The 16,500-nt window shown below is 54.0% G+C and overlaps 1 protein-coding gene across 12 annotated transcripts in view; it reads left to right on the top strand.

Moving 5' to 3' along the window:
- Positions 1 to 16,500, top strand: part of PRKAG2 (protein kinase AMP-activated non-catalytic subunit gamma 2) — a 299,855-nt gene that overhangs the window by 3,792 nt on the left and 279,563 nt on the right. The gene's annotated exons all lie outside the window — the stretch shown is intronic.

Raw genomic sequence — 16,500 nt, 5'->3', positions numbered from 1 at the left:
GCTGGCTTTAGGATTGCAGGACGTTTGGTATCAGGAGCTGGTTCTTGGGGGAAGATTTGAGTCTGTCACAGCCCAGGTGGACTCGAGCAGCGAATCGAAGGGCATCACTTCTGCCTCCTCCCCCAACACCTGGTGGGCATCGGTGTTCGTTTCCCGGGACACTCGGGATTCTAAAGAGCAGCTCCTGGAAGATACCGTGGCTCTGGCAGTCCAGTGGTGGGGTCATTTGGTGGCGGCCAGTGACACTCACCGTGATGAAGCCTCCTGGGGCCTCTCGTGTCCAAAGCAGCTGGTCTTTTTTTCTGAAGTGGACACGACTGGACTCCGTCTCCAGCCCCACGAGTGATGCATAAACAGAACTATGACCAAGAATGTTGGGGGAGATAATTGCAAACCTCCATCCTAGGCTCTTTAATCTAGATCTTTCTTTTTAATTTATTTATTTTACTTTTTTATTTTTTACTTTGTAATTTTTTTGGCTGCACTGGGTCTTCGTTGCTGCATGCAGGCTTTCTCTAGTTATGGTCAGTGGGGGCTTCTCTTGTTGGGGAGCACAGACTCTAGAGGGTGTGAGCACAGTCTTTGCAGCTTGTGGGCTCAGTAGTTGTGGCTTCCAGGCTTAGTTGCTCTGAGGCATGTGGGTTCTTCCCGGCCCAGGTATTGAACCCATGTCCCCAGCATTGGCAGGTGGATTCTTAACTACTGGACCAAGAGGGAAGTCTTTTAATCTAGATCCTTAACCATCTTTTACCCTGCCCTCCTGCCAGCAGCGTAGCACCTGCTGTGCCCTGAGATAGCAGAAAAGAGAAATCAATTTTAGGGGATATACTAAGGGCTTAGGTGCCGGTGGGTAATGGAGACCCACAGTTACTAACTAAAGTAATTCACTAACTGAATTCTATCGAAGAGAGAATGGCCCTTGGGCCTGATGGAGGGTGTCGCCTTGCTTGGTTTCAGTCTCAGGGTGGGCCACCTTTGGGGGAGACGCTCTTAGAGCTTGTCCGGGGAAAGAGAAGGAGGGAGAGGAGAGGAAAGCCTGCGTGCAGGCTCCTCTGGGGCTGCCCTGGGCCTTTAAAAGTAGCAAGACAAGCGTAGTGTTCAGAGCCATGGTGTGCTGGCACCTCGCCTGGGTTCTCGTTCCTCCGCCTTCATCCCTAATGGAAGGCAGGAGCAGTCATCCAGGTGGTGGGAATGCTTTTAGAAAAGAGCTCATTAGAAGCCTAGCTGTGCCTGGCGACCTGCCAGAACCCTCTGCCCGAGCAGCCATCGCTGGGAGTTAGCATGTGCTTTCCTCCTTTCTGTCCGAGAAAAAGAATGTGCCCTGTTAACGCGCAGGCTTACTGTAAGTGGTGACCGCTGGCTGTCTTTTTGACCATCTTGTGGGACTCTGGGACTGTTCACAAGCCAGTGACGGGGCAGGAGGTCGGGTGGGGAGGGAGGACTTTGGAGAGAAGGACCCACGTGGGGGCCGGTGGGGACGTGGAGGCAGCTGCGGGAGGTCAGCCTCGGTCCGAGGCAGTGGCCCGATACTTACTGCTGCCAGAGTGTCCAGCCCCTGTGTCTCCTGGGAGAGGGGCAGCAGAAATCCTTGTCAGTCCCCGGAGACAGCCTAGAAATAGAGCCAGGAGCAGCTGCCTGGCCTCAGAAGGTCATGGAGACCCAGCTTGGCTTGGGCCTGTCGCTGGGGACGTCTTTGCTTGTGGTGTCTCCGGAGGGAAGCCTCGCGCTGCTTGAAGCCCAGTGCCCTTCACCTTGTAGATGGGCCTGCGACCAGTGGCCTACATCCAGCCAGATCCGCTCTGCTGGGCAGGGCGTGAGGGAGGGGGCCCCGCCCGGGACTGGAAGCTGCCTTCTGCCCCCCGCAGTACTGCTCACTGCCCACCCCGCCACTGGAACTTCCTGGACTAAAGCCTTGGTGAAGGGAAAGCGGGTGCCCTGTGGCAAGGGGCAGGGGTATGTGTCATCTTTGGCCTTGACCTTGGTCAGTGTGTACCATCTTGAGCAAGATGGGTTAGGGTTTAAGACAGTGTTTTTTAAAGTGCAGCTCACGGACCAGCCTGTCGATCTACCCAGCATTTGCTTAAAATGTACCATCCCAGGTCTCAGTCCAGAACTGCTGAATCAGTGTCTGTGGGATGTGGGACCTGTGGTTCTTTGTTTTTGATAAGTTTTCTGGGTGACTCTTAGGCCTCCAGGGATTTAATGAAGAATTGCTTTCCAACTTCCTCAGTGTGTGGGCTCTGACTCATGTGCTCAGTCATGTCTGACTTTTTTTGCGACCCCATGAACTCTAGCCAGACTCCTCTGTCCATGGGATTTCCTAGGCAAGAGTCCTGGAGTAGGTTGCCATTTTCCTCTCCACGGGGAGTAGGCGGATTCTTTACCACTTGAGCCACTGGGGAAGCCGCCTGCCCCTGTGTTATTCTTTCTGTCTGTCTGTCTGTCCATCCCCCCATCTAAGTATCCATGTATCTCTCCATCCATCTCTCTAGCATCTGCACTCCTCCAGCTGTCATTGAGAAGAGAGACTCTTGGCTGCTGACGGTAGAACAAAGTCAGAGTTCTGGCTCCCAGATAGATGAGTGTCCAGACAGGCCCCCAGCCCGCGGAACCGGTGGTGGTCCAGCCTCTTGGACCTCTGCATTTTTTCTTGACTCCGCCCTTCAGTGGCCTGATACATTGTGGGCGCCCTGAACACGGGCCCTTACAGGGCTCAGAGTGTGATATAGGGACTGGAGGAGGCAGAGGAGTCAATAATGGAGTCCCCGGAACTGTTCTCTGGCTCCGGGGTTTATGAACGAGGCCTGGATGTCTCTCTGCAGCTCGCGGGGTGTGGGCTGGACTGACTGCTGGGTGGGCTTCGTGTAGCACATCGGCTGAATGCAAAGTTAAGCACAGTCCAGCTCTGGGCCTGTGGGAGGGAACGGGTAAGCAGAGAATGGATATAGGGGTACGCTTCCTTGAAGATTCCACCCTACAGACTATGCATGGACCTCCATGGACCAGCTCACCTAGTGACCTAAGCAGAGCACAAAACACACGGATTTGCAGAATCACACATCCAGTGATTCACAGGCCGGATTCCTTGTCTCATCTTCTCGTCCCCACTTTACAGCTTGTCCCCAGCTGAGAACAGGTGCATCCCCCGTCCCACAGTTGGTGACCCTATCGTCAACCCTCTGCTGCCCTGGGCCCACTCTTTCCTAGCACCTGTCTGTGGAGGGTTCAAGATCCTTGTGTAAACCGGGCTCTGAACACTGCCTTGTGGCCTCATGATAAATGCGATCATTGATATCTAGGGTCATTTTTGCGCCAAAAGGACATCGCTAGTCCCGAGGTTCCAGCAGCAGCAGCAGCCCCACACATGTGTGTTCAGTGTTGTGTCTTTCCACACATCATAAACTTGATCTGGTTCTCAGCGCTTCGCCCATATCTTTCCCTGCCTGTTTCCTCCTCCAGTAAAAATCTAGCAAAGCTGTCTTCTATTACTGATCTGCCCCCAGGGGTTTCCCTTTTGACCCAAGTCTGACTCCAGAAAAACTGGAAGCACGTCTTAACTTGCCAAGGGCTTTTCACCTGCTCAGACTTCATTCTCTTAACTTCAGCACATCAGCTTGTGTCTTCTGAAACCATCCAGACAAGTAAATGTGCTCTTCAATGATGCTGGTTTTTTTTTGTTTGTTTTTTGATATTCATTTATTTGGCTGCCTTGCGTCTTCGTTGCGGCATGTGGGATCTCGGTTACAGCAGGCAGCATCTCTGGATGTGGGGCACAGACTCTAGTTGGGGGAGGTGGGCTCGGTCGTTGTCGGCTCTCCGGCTTACTTGCCCCGAAGCATGTGGGGTCTTCGTTCCCCGACCAGGGGTCAAACCCATGTCCCCTGAATTGAAAGGCAGATTCTTAAAGCACTTGGCCGCTAGAGAAGTCCCACCTGATGCTGTTTCTTGACTGTCTGTTTTTCTTCTACTTTTCCCATCTTGATATATTCAGCTCACTGCCAGCGATGTCTGTTTCTGGGCACTGTTTCACTTTTATGGGGTTACTCAGGTCACCAAACAGGCCGCAGACCCTGGAAGAGCTGGGTTAGAATCTGGCCTTCCTTCCCCCTTCTCCCCCATCCACTACCCCCACTCTGACCCAGAACAGTGGGTATCAACACATGTGAACGCCCGTGACTCCCACCTCTTGCCAGATGGTGGCTCAGCCCATCTTGATATCCCCAGATGTCAGCATGTGGTCAAAGGCTTTAAGATAAGGGACAGACAGTGGCCGATGAAGTGCTAAGCACCCGAGGTGAAGAAGTCGTTCATTTGCTTGGTCAGTCGACCTTACCTTGCTGTCAGATGGGTGGGGAAGCCACAGAGGGGAGAGGCTACGTCCCCAGGGCTCAACCCCGGAGAATTCTTAGAGAGACCCCACCGCGCACTGTGTGTGGCTGAGCAGAGGAAATGGTTGAGGGCTTGTCTGCCGGGCTTCCCCTCCAGGGAAGGCTGGTTTAGCCCCGCGTCGGAAAGGTTAACCCCAATCTCGCTCAGCGCTCATCTCTTTCTTCCTCTGCCTGCTTTGAAAATGATGTGATCCGCATCCTTCCCTTCCTGTTGACAGGAAGCCCTTCTCTGCCAGCTCACGGCTTGTCACACATCCATCAGATATCATCCGGGCTTTGGGCCTCGTGCCAGAGCCTCTGTGTGTTGATATACTCTGACCTGGCAGTGAAGTTGCTGACGAATGGACAACAAAGACCACTTTGCTCTGGGTTACCCCAGGGGTTCAGCCTCTTTTCCAGGCGGCTGAGGCCGGCTCCTAGCTGTGGGAGCCATGCAGCCCTGGCCGCCTTCTGTGGAGACCTGGCGGGGGCTCAGTGCAGAGCTGGGCAGGTGGCCCTGGGGGACCTCACTGGTGCTGGGTCGGTGGAGGGACAGGAGGAAGGATATGACGGGGCCGGAATTTTAGGATGAGGGGGCCAGCTTCTCATTTTGAAGGAAATGGGGAGCTAGGTTGCTGGGACCATGTTTACAGCTGGGCACCTTTAGAGCTGGAACTGGGAAACCTGTGAGCCCATTTCTGTCTGTTTCCCAGGTCCTGTGCTAGGCATTGGGGATACAGAGGTGAATGGGATTTTGGCTGACTTGTGTCTCCTGAAAGAGGCTGTAATCCTAACCTCTGGTAGTGGTGACTGTGACATGATTTGGAAGTAGGGTCTCTGCAAATGGAATGGCCAAGTTAAGCTGAGGTCAGTACGACTGGTGTCCTTATAAAAAGAGGGAAATCTGGATACAGAGGAGCTTACCCAGGTGGCGCTAGTGGTAAAGAAGGAAGGAAGGGAAGTTGCTCAGTCGTGTCCGACTCTTTGCGACCCCGTGGACTGTAGCCTACCAGGCTCCTCCGTCCATGGGATTCTCCAGGCAAGAATACTGGAGTGGTTTGCCATTTCCTTCAGGCTCCTCCGTCCATGGGATTCTCCAGGCAAGAATACTGGAGTGGTTTGCCATTTCCTTCTCCAGCGGATCTTCCCGACCCAGGGATCGAACCCAGGTCTCCCGCATTGGAGGCAGACGCTTTAACCTCTGAGCCACCAGGGAAGTCCTCAAAAGCCACCAGTCAAAGAAGGAGACATAAGAGATGTGGGTTCGATCCCTGGGTTGGGAAGATCACCTGGAGAAGGAAATGGCAACCCACTCCAGTATTCTTGCCTGGGATAATCCCATGGACAAGAGGAGCCTGGCAGGCTACGGTCCATGGGGTTGAAAAGAGTCGGACACGACTGAAGTGACTTAGCACACGGATACAGAAACACAGAAGGAAGATCATGGGAAGACAAAGTGGAGGTTGCAGAGATGCTGTCATAAGCCAGGCATCCCTGGGGCCACCAGGGGCTGAAGAAGCAAGGGAAGGCCCTCCCCTGGGGCTCGGAGGGAGTGTGGCCCTGCCCACACCTTGATTTCAGGCTCTGGCCTCCAGAACTGAGAGAGAATTTCTGTAGTTTTAAAAGCACATTGTTTGGGGATTTCCCTGGCGGTCCAGTGGTTGAGTTTGCCTTCCAATAGAGGGGTGTGGGTTCCATCCCTGGTCAGAGAGGTGAGCTCCCACAAGCCTCATGGCTGAAAAACCAAAACATAAAACAAACAGTATTGTAATAAATTCAGTGAAGACTTTAAAAGTGGTCCACATCCAAAAAAAGTCTTTTTAAAAAAGTCAAGTAGACTTTAAAAAAGACACCCACAGTTTGTTTGTGGTACATTATGGAGCCCCAGGACCTCATCCAGCAGAGTCCCTGCCTTCACAGCACCGTTGGGGTCAGTGGTCATTGCGCTGTCATCCCCAGGCATTCTTGTCCACAGGATATTGTGTAATGGGCACCCTGAAGCGCTCTCTTCCTCCTAGCAATTCAGACGGTTCTCGATAGGTAGTTCCATTCGTGATCAATATTGCTGATGATCAGATACCCTCTGGGACAACACATTGTCATCAGATTTAGCAATACTGATGGAGCACTTGCTCGGGATGCCGAGGATGTGCTTGCATATACGCTATGCTATGCTATGCTAAGTCGCTTCAGTCATGTCCGAGCCTGTGCGACCCCATAGATGGCAGCCCACGAGGCTCCACCGTCCCCGGGATGCTTGTATATAAGCTGACTCTGTTTATCTCTGAAATAACCCTGTGAAATACTATAATCATCATTATCAGTGTTATTATCCTTATCACAGAGAAAGCACTTGAGGCTGTCCGCAGCACCCACCTGTTCTAGTACAACCTGCCAAGAAAGCCGTGTTGTGTTTAACCTGAGTTTTTGACGTCCTTGCTTTTTCCTGCCCCCGCCCCACGTTGATGCCCGTGAGCGGTCCAGGCAGCCTGGGGAGGCAAGACTGCCAGGCAGGACAGACACCAGCCCCAAGATGGGCACAGGGAGAATGAAAGATCTGGTCTGCCTTCTATGGGTTTGCCCTTGGGGTTGACCAGGTGTTTATTTGCTCCCTTTTACAGAAGGACATTGAAGCCTGTGATTTACCTGTCTCATCTCAAAAATATAATCTGCCATTTATAATTTCTTTGATCTTTTGTAGTTCTTTCTCATTTTGTCATTTTTTAATAAGAACTGAATATTAGGATAAACAGCAAAGCAGGAATCAAGACGTTCTGTGTTGGGTGTTCTGTCAAATGGCTGCAGGGCTTCTTACCGAGTTACCAAACATTTACCAAAAGCCCTCTGTGTGCCAGGCACTGGGCAGGGCTGAGAGTAAAACTATAACCAGGACGGGCTCAGCCCCCACCTCACAGGCTTAGCGCCTACATGGGGTGCTCCGGGCACAAGTCCCCACACAGGTTCACTTTTGCTACCAAATACCCCAAATCACAGTGGCTTAAAACAACAAACATTTATCCTTCTCAAACATATATAAATATATACAAAATAATTAACAATGTATGCAATAATCAATGTTAATCTTATTACTATATATTTATATACTATATGTTGTACAGATATAATTACATAATGTGAAAAGTGAAAGTGAAAGTCACTCAGTCATGTCCGACTCTTTGCGACCCCATGGACTATACAGTTCATGGAATTCTCCAGGACAGAATACTGGAGTGGGTAGCCATTCCCTTCTCCAGGGGATCTCCCCAACCCAGGGATCAAACTCAGGTCTCCCACATTGCAGTTGGATTCTTTACCAGCTGAGGCACCAGGGAAGCCCAATTACATAATTTAATTATAATTATGTGTAATATAGAATAACTTATTGCACATATCATACATTATAACAGTATTAATTAAATATTACTTTATAATATACTTATTACTATATTAAGATCTTAAAGTGTTAGTTGTTCAGTCTTGTCTGACTCTTTGTGACCCCCTTGGACTGTAGCCCGCCAGGCTCCTCTGTCCATGGAATTCTCCAGGCAAGAATATTGGAGTGGAGTGGGTTGCCATTTTCTCCTCCAGGGGATCTTCCCGACCCAGGGACTGAACTTGGTTCTCCTGCATGGCAGGCAGATTTTTTTATTGCCTGAGCCACCAGGGAAGCCCAAGATCTTAAACAGGTTGATGTGTAATAGTATTAGTGTTTAATAATATATTATTAATTCTACAATTGCTAGATAGTATTAATGATATTCTATGTCATACATACTACAAAGAGGATTGCAATCTAGGGTCTGCACATGGCTTGGGCACCAGGATCGTATGGAAACTGCTTGGTCCCAAGGACAAGTAAGCACTCAAGGGCTGTGAGTGAGGGTGAGGAGCCCAGGTCCTCTGGAGGCTGGTATTTGATAGCCGCCCTCCCACCACCTGCTTTCATCACTGAGGAGAGGTGAGCCTCGGGGGAGCTGCTTTGCCCTTGGGGAGAGGCCGGTGCCAGGAGAACGGAGAGGTAGCTTTTCACCACTCTTCTTTGCTCGTTAGGTGTATTTTGAGATTTCTGAAATGACCTTGGAGCACAGGTAATAGAATATTCTCGGCTCCAAGACAGAGGGAAATGCCCGGGCAGCAGTATCCACCTGGGTTAGAGGAGGAGCCTGGCAGGGAGACTATCCCACCAGGCACAGAAGTGATCCGGAGCCTGCGTGGTGACCCCGGGGCAGAGAGGGTGGCGGGTCGCTGCTGTGGACCATGGAGGAGGCAGCCCCCAGGGTCCCATGATGAGCCACGGTGGCAAAGCAGGCAGCAAAACTTGGGTTTTCTCCTGGAGGAATGTCAGGAAGAGAGGAAGCCCTCCAGGCAGGTGGGCACTCATGGCACAGGTGAGGGTGGGGGGAGCTTCTGGGGAGCCCGGTGCCAACTGCTTGGCCTGCGTGGAGCTCTACAGGGGTGTCTGTACCTCAGGGTAGACAGAAAACATTTTCAAAGCAGCTCTGTTTTGCACTGACTCGAGTCGAGGCTGCGGGCAGTGGTGAGCGATCGTAGAGTCCTTTCGGCACAGACCCAGGCTCCAGGCTTGCACTGCTGTCTGCTCTCCTTCTCTGGACGTGGTGACCTCAGCTTTCAGGGAAGGCTCAGAGCACAGCTCTGGAGGCTGGGTGTGTGGGCACTGCATTTATGATCGTAATAAAATATGAAGAGGGAAGAAAGAAAGATAGCACTAAGTCACGTCCGACTCTTGTGATCCCATGAACCGTAGCCCACCAGGCTCCTCCGTCCATGGGATTCTCCAGGCCAGAATACTGGAGTGGGTTGCCAATTCCTTCTCCAGGGGATCTTCCCAACCCAGGAATTGAACCCAGGTTTCCCGCATGGCAGGCAGATGCTTTATTGACTGAGCTACATGGGAAGCCCCAATAAAATACAAGTTAAAGTCAAATGGAGGCTTCCCTGGTGGTCCAGTGGTAAAGAATCTGCCTGCCAATGCAGGGGACCACGGGTTTGATCCCTGGTCCCGAAAGCCCATGTGCCACGGCCACTGAGCCTGCGCTCTCGAGTCCGTGAGCCCCAGCTGCTGACGTCCACGCTCTGGAGCCTGTGCTCTGCAATGAGAAGCCCCCTCTTTCTGCAACTAGAGAAACCCCGGGTGGCTCAGTGAAGATCCAGCATGGCCAGAAATAAAATAATAAAGCTTTAACAAAATGAAACGGACATTTGGGGTTATACTCCTTGTTGAATGGTGAGCTACCTCTCTACGATCTCTGTGACCTTCACCTAAGAATTGTTCTCAGCCAGTGCATCTGTGCTTCTCGCTTTGGTCCTTCCATGGCGGGGGAAGGAAAGAAAGCCAGTGGGGCAGAGGGAGAAGCTGGACGCTGGGGCAGTCACAGTGGACTTCAGCTGAGCCCCCTGGGACGGGGATAGCCCTTCAGGGTGGTCCAGGATCGGGGCCACGTGGGGGCCAGACCCTCGTCTCCTTAGCTGGACCACATGCTCCTTTGAGAGCGGCGTGCACCTGCGCCTTCATCTCCCAGCCCCAAGGAACCACTTCCCACAGGGACACCTCTGCCTTGATGTTGGTGATGAGAAATTGCAGACGCCAAGCAGCAAAGCCAGAAGGCTGCTGGGAGTGGGTGGTGGGTGCAGATGCGGAACCTGGCAAGCTCCACCCGGGGGTCAGGACACCCCCTGGGGGCTGCCGGAGTCTCTTCCACCTCCCCCCGCCCCCAGAGGAGTCGCTGGCCCCGGAGGGTGTGTGCTCCCCAGGGTTGGAATGCGACCGCCTCGGAGAAGGTGCTGAGCAGCTGGCCTGCTGGGGTGAACGTGTGTGTCTGTCCTCATCCTCTTGGGCACCCGCTGTTGAGGCTCGCCCGGGGATTTTGTGCTTCGATTCCAGAGAGTGTGGAGGGCCTTTGGGGCCCCTTGGGCTTCAGGTGGGGCTGGGCTTCCCCAGCTCATCCCTGGGTGAGGTGGGATCGAGGGTCTGTGGTCATGGCCTTGGGTGCCGTGGGCCACTCTCGGGTGGAGCCTGTTTGTGCTTCTGACTGTCACCCCCGCTGTTGCAGGCGTGGGCTGGAACCCACTGCGGGAAGGAGGGGAGGAGGAGAGCTGGTGATAGAGCCGGGGGTGGGCGGTGGCGGGAGGGCCGGGGGTGGGACGGAGGAGCCCAGTGGGGGCACAGGCAGGGGGCGGAATGAGGGGAGAAGAGTGGGTTTCTGCAAGTTCTGGTTATGCTCTGTCGCAAAGAAAGAAGGTGAGATGCTTTTTCAGCCTGTTTTTGTTGTGGTTGTTTTTTAAAATATTTACTGAAGTATGTTGGCTTAGTCCCTCAGTTCAGTTCAGTCACTCAGTCGTGTCTGCCTCTTTGCAACCCCATAGACTGCAGCACGCCAGGCTTCCCTGTCCATCACCAACTCCCGGAGCTTGCTCAAACTCATGTCCATTGAGTCAGTGATGCCATCCAACCATCTCATCCTCTGTCATCCCCTTCTCCTCCCGCCTTCAATCTTTGTCCCTGCTGTATAGCAAAGTGAATCAGCTATGCGTATACATATATCCCCTCTGTTTTTGGATTTCCTTCCCATTTAGGTCACCACAGAGCATTAAGTAGAGTTTCCTGAGCTACACAGCAGGTTCTCATTAGTTACCTATTTTTAACGGCAATTCAGTTCAGTTCAGTCGCTCAGTCGTGTCCGACTCTTTGCGACCCCATGGACGGCAGCACGCCAGGCTTCCCTATCCATCGCCAACTCCCAGAGTTTACCCAAACTCATGTCCATTGAGTTGGTGCTGCCATCCAACCATCTCATCCTCTGTCGTCCCCTTCTCCTCCCACCTTCAATCTTTCCCAGCATCAGGGTCTTTTCTAAGGAGTCAGCTCTTTGCATCAGGTGGCCAAAGCATTGGAGCTTCAGCTTCAGCATCAGTCCTTCCAATGAATTTTTTACATAGTAGTGTGTATATGTCAATCCCAGGCTCCCAATTCATCCCACCCTCTTTCCCCCTCTTGGTGTCCGTGTGTTTGTTCTGTACGTCTGTGTCTCTATTTCTGCTTTGCAAATAGCCTCCTCTGTCATACAGAGTGAATTAAGTCAGAAAGCGAGAAAAGCAAATATCGTATAGTAATGCATACACCTAGAAAAATGGTTCAGATGAACCTGTTGGCCTGTTGTTTCTGCCCTCCTGGTTCCGCGGGCCTCTCCTAGAGCTGCTGGACATGCCGGCCTCTGCCTCCTGCCTCCCTCTCGAGGCTGGGGTCTCCTCCCAGGCTGCACATTGATAGTTTTAGGGAGGGGCAAAAGCATTTGATGGGGGGAGATGGAGCCTCCTCAGGGGCTGACAGGGCCCTCCCGGGGCTAGCATCCCGTGATTTTGTGATGCCTGCGGACACTGCAGGTGCCTGACCGCTGACGGTCCCTCCCAGCCCTCAACACCAGTAGCAGGGCTGGGGCCCACTGTGGGAAGAGTTTTGGGCCACATGGCAGATGCGGGTGTTCCAATCCCGATGTGAACAAGTCCTGTAAACCCAGGGTCCCTTCTGCTACATGAGATGGCTGCTCTCTAATCGGGCATGTCATTCACACGTGCTGAACCCTGGACTGAGGTGGGGTGCACGCGTTCCTGGCACGTCAGCCCACCGTCCTCACCTGGAGCCAACGGGGGTCGGACGACATCAGTTTGGAAGGCCCGGACCCCAAGGAGCCCAGAGGGTTGCTTCACCAGGTGGCATCTTTCTACCGCGATCCCGAGACGGAGTCTGCCAGCGGGAGGCTGGCACCTCTCACAGATCTGTGCAGCAAAAGCTTGACAGCGTGGTCCCTGAACAAAAGGGGTCGTGGGTTTGGGAAGGTGGGTCCACTCAGCTGGTTAGTAGCTGAGCCAGCGCAGCAGAGAAGTGCCAAGTGTCACAGACCCTCAGCTTCTGCCCGAGCGAGGCCAGCTCTGGGCTGGCTGCTCTTCTGGGCATGAAGCTGGGGTGACCCCAGGGTCACCCACTTCCCGTCCCAGGGCCTCGCCCTGCGAGCCCTGCCAGCAGCTTGGGCGAAGATCTGGAGGAGGGCTTGGCTCCACCTTCAAGGTCAAGGTCGAAGCTCCTGACTGCCTCTTGTTTTCTTTTCCTTGTTTCCGAGGGGAGCCAGTGGCTTCACACCCACTCCACACGCAGCCCTTCCCGGGGAGTGGCTGAAGGCCTGGATGGTGGTGGTCTTGGTCTTGCTGGGGACCCCCCTCACCCACACCCCAGTTCAGCTCAGGACCAGCTTTGTCCCTGGGTCCCCAGTGAGCACTCGCTGGCACCAGGGGGAAGTCTGTCCAGTGGTGCAGCAACCCTGCTGCCCCCAGCATCCTCCTCACCCTGCTGTAAGCCTCGGGGGTCGGCTTTTCCCGAATCTGTTCCGTTACTGACGTGAGAGATGCTGGCCAGCGTCTGGCCCCTCCTCAGAGGATGCCGGTTCCCCGAGCTTTCTGAGGCCTGTTGTTGTTCAGTCGCTCAGTTGTGTCCAACTCTTTGCGACCCTGTGGACCACAGCACACCAGGCCTCCCTGTTCATCACCGTCTCCCGGAGCTTGTTCAAACTCATGTCCATCGAGTCGGTGATGCCATCCAACCATCTCATCCTCTGTCGTTCCCTTCCCTTCCTGCCCTCAATCTTTCCCAGCATCAGGGTCTTTTCCAGTGAGTCGGCTCTTTGCATCAGGCGGCCAAAGTATTGGAGCTTCAGCTTCAGCATCAGTCCTTCCAATGAGTATCCAGGGTTGATTTCCTCAGCTTCTGAAAACTCCCCTGGACTGGTGGGTGGGTGGAGGGGTGGCAGGGAGGAGGCTGGACCTGCTGTTTGTGCCCTAGTCTTGCAGGAAGGGGGGGTCCTAGAGGGAGACGGAGGCTGGGCTCCTCTCACACTCCCCCAGGCTCCTCAGGGGAAATTTCTGTTCCATTAGCCGTTCCTCAAAGTGCCCAGAGTGTCCCCTACAGCAGCCACTCCGTAAACAGCATTCTGGCTTCTACCAACGCACCTTTGGTTTTGCAGGTCAAAGCGAACCCATCTCACTTTTAGAAAACTGAAGTCGCAGGACTCCTAGCAGCATCCAAAATGAGTTACAGCATCGCCTCGCCTCCAGTCAGGGTTGTTGTGGTCCGGGAGCACCGAGCAGGCAGGACTTCAGTGCCTCTATCTCCCCTTCCCCCATGCTCACGGGAAAGGAGAGGGCAGAAGAGGAGGAGAGGGGTCATTTAGAATCTCAAAGTTGGGAGAGACGTGGCTTTTTCAGTGTCCACCGAGGACCACCTGGTCCAGTCCCGAGAAAGTATCATTAAAATACCTAGACTTTGAAATGGCAGGAGGCGCCCAGGCACGCATCCACACAACTGTCACACCGTCCCCATCTTTCCTGAAGCTACGAGCAAGCGTCAGCTTCAACTGCCTGCTCACCACGTGTCCTGTGTTGGGCTCCTGGGTGAGCGGACTTGGGTGGAGGTGTGCTCACACACAGGGGAGCTTTGGGGTCGACTCCTGGGGAGGGAAGGAGGCAGGATCAGGCAGGGGAGGGGCGGAGCAGTCACTCAGTCCATACCCCCAGCTGGTGCTGGGCCGGTCAGTCGTGCAGCCGATGAGGGCGGTGGGCCTTGGGCGAGGCAAACCTTGAAAGTAGCACTGCCAGCAGCCGGGAACTAGCCCCCTACCCCTGAAGAGGGGCCCCGGAGGAGCACCCAGCACACCAGACCCTCCTTGGAACGGCCACGGGGCCACCTGCTACCTTTCGTCTCCTCCATCCCTTCCGGCCCAGGGACGAGAAACAAAGGTCAGGGTGGTGCTGAAGGTGAAGGAAGGCATCGTGTCTGCCTCCACGGCCCCATGGAGGTGGCACCTGGTCCATGCGATTCTCAAGGTCAGCCTGGAAAGGGAAGGACGGAGGGACAGCGACTCATACAGATAGCCGATGGTCACTGAGTTAGCCTGCTGGGGCGCATGTGGAAGGTGGCTTACCTGAGCCCCACCTGTGAGGCGATGCTGCTGATGTCCCCATTCTCCAGGTGGGGAAATCTTTGCAGCAGGGACCAGCCTCCCAAGCCCAAGCCATCTGGCACTCGAGTCCCCAGGCTGAAGGGCCATGCCCCACAGCCAGCTGACGCCGGGAGGCAAAGTGGGCTCTGAGGACTTGGACAGCAGGGATGGGGTTGTTTACCTCCAGCCTTCTGACAGGCGGATCACGGACACACGAGTCTGTGGTCTTGCACCTGCAGCAGGTGATGGGGCCACCTTGGCCACAGCTGCCCCGTGACGGGCGGACCCCCAGCGTGGAGCTCTGGGGACCTCGGTGGTCTGCAGGGAGCCAGCGACGAGAGAAGAATCCTGAATGTCACCAGCCAAAGGAGATGACATTTCCCTCCTCTGAGTCCTCCCGTGGGCTTGCCTGTGATGCCTCTGCCCAGGCCAGGCCCTGACTTACTCATCCTCATAGCCTCTGCTTCTAACCTCCCCTTGTCCTCAGCAAACACTCTTTCACAGCCATGATCAGTCTTTGGCTCATTGAGACTTGGTGGGGCTTTGGTTTTTTCCCCCACTGGGGCTTCCCAGGTGGCGCTAGTTGTAAAGAGTCTGCCTGCCAGTGCAAGAGATACAAGAGACATAGGTTCAATCCCTGGGCCAGGAAGATCCCCTGGAGGAGGGCATGGCAACCCACTCCAGTATTCTTGCCGGGAGAATCCCATGGACAGAGGAGCCTGGCGGGCTACAGCCCCTAGGGTTGCAAAGAGTCAGACATGACTGAAGCACCTTAGCATGCACACACTCATGCAGTGTTTTTTCCTAATGTTTTCCAAAAATTCTACTGGTTATTGTCTTTGGATCCCCTAAGAGACCACCTTTCATGAAAGCTGAAGAAAGTGGACTGATGCTCAAGACTCTTGGCTGCAAAATTGAGTTTCTCTTGTTTTTTCCCTTTTCCTTGTTTTGTCTCCTGCTTTGCATCTCTTTTTTGTGCCTGATTTTCTTCTGTCTCCCTGCCTTCTGTCTTTTCTCATCCTTTTGTTTCTTTAGAACTGGATTTCACCAGGCTTGAAAAACCTGCTGTCTGACCTAATTCCCTTCCCTGTGGTCACCACCCCAGCCAAGAGGCACCAGCCGTGTCCCTGCGGGGACGATGACCCTCGTGTCTCTTGTTGTCAGACCGTTAGGTCACCTTGGGATGGAATCGTGTTGTATACGATATACAGTAGGTGAGGTGCTCCGCGCTGTGACAGTCTTGGTCACGTGCTTTGTCATTTAACTCTTCATCCGCTCTGCCTGGTTTGAGTGATTGCACCTGTTTTCACAACTGGGGAAGCTGAGGCTCAGATAGGCTGAACAAGTTGCACCAAAGGATGCGGCCGGTGAGGGCAAGGCCAGCATTTGAAGCAGGCGGGGTTGTCTCCCAAACCCATGCTCCTTCTCCTGCAGACTTTTTTCTCGCTTGCGCTCCAAGTCCTTATGGGGGGCGAGCAAAGACAGACACGCCTTCCCAGAAGCTGCCTAAAGCTCCAGGAGGCCCGCCACTCCCTGGCAGATGGACACACCTGTCCCCCGTGTGTGCTCCGAGGACCCGGCCTCATAATGATGCTGACAAGGAGCTGGGGTTCTGCGACCTCGGTTTCCCACCAGGAGCCTCCTGGCATCCCTGAACCTAAGTTGCTTTATTTGTAGAACAGCACCTGAGGCTGGTGAGAGAATTAAATGACCTCAGAGGACCTGGCATGTTGCAAACTGGAATGAATTACAGTTATTCCAATGTCATCCTCTCCCTTCTCTGGCTGCGGTATTGGAGAAAGCCCTGAGAACAGGCCGGTGGCCGGGCCTGCAGGCTGGGGGACCGAGCTTTGGGTACAGCTCGTGCCAGGCCCGCCCTGCTTGTGGCGGCTGGTTTTCCTTCTTGTGTTATTATTCCTTTCATCTCCACTGCGTTGCAGCATCCTTTCGGTAGTGAAGGCAGGGTGTGAGTCAGTATCCCTGGAACCTGATAAATTCTATTTAAGCAAGCAGACAAGTCTTCTCGGCCCGTCTGCTGGGCGGGGGCGTGGGGCTGGGCCCGTTCCTGGTCCTCTTCCTTCTGCCTCCAGTCTCCCTCCCTCGTCCTGCTCCTGCCCTGATGGCGC

This window comes from Giraffa tippelskirchi, chromosome 10 (genome assembly GCF_054371585.1).
Source record: "Giraffa tippelskirchi isolate mGirTip1 chromosome 10, T2T-mGirTip1v1.2.pri, whole genome shotgun sequence".
NCBI lineage: Eukaryota > Metazoa > Chordata > Mammalia > Artiodactyla > Giraffidae > Giraffa > Giraffa tippelskirchi.
The sequence above is the reverse complement of the archived record's forward strand: the minus strand, read 5'-3'. Positions and strand labels throughout refer to the sequence as shown.